This window comes from Etheostoma cragini, chromosome 14, assembly GCF_013103735.1.
Source record: "Etheostoma cragini isolate CJK2018 chromosome 14, CSU_Ecrag_1.0, whole genome shotgun sequence".
NCBI lineage: Eukaryota > Metazoa > Chordata > Actinopteri > Perciformes > Percidae > Etheostoma > Etheostoma cragini.
In genome coordinates this window covers 13,671,048-13,671,406 of record NC_048420.1, presented here as the reverse complement: position 1 = coordinate 13,671,406, position 359 = coordinate 13,671,048, and positions in this window count along the sequence as shown.

Genomic DNA, 359 nt, shown 5'->3' with positions numbered 1-359 from the left:
TGTGTGTGTGTGTGTGTGTGTGTGTGTGTGTGTGTGTGTGTGTGTGTGTGTGTGTGTGTGTGCGTGCGCGCGCGCGCGTGCGTGCGTGCGTGCGTGCCAAGACTTTACCTATAGTTGTATCTGGTCACAGGCGACGTTACTGTAGCACCAAACAATGACAAGAGCCAAGATGTCTGCTGATTGGTTTTTTAAAGACCCACCCAAGGGACTGTTGTCCAGCCCTATCGGCTCCTGATTGTGTGTGTGTGTGTGTGTTTGTATGGGAGAGAGAAAGTGGCTCAGTATCCCCTGGGTCACTGAGACAGGCCAACGTTATCCTGCATGGCACTGCTTCCTGTATGCAGTTGTTCCCTATAGAG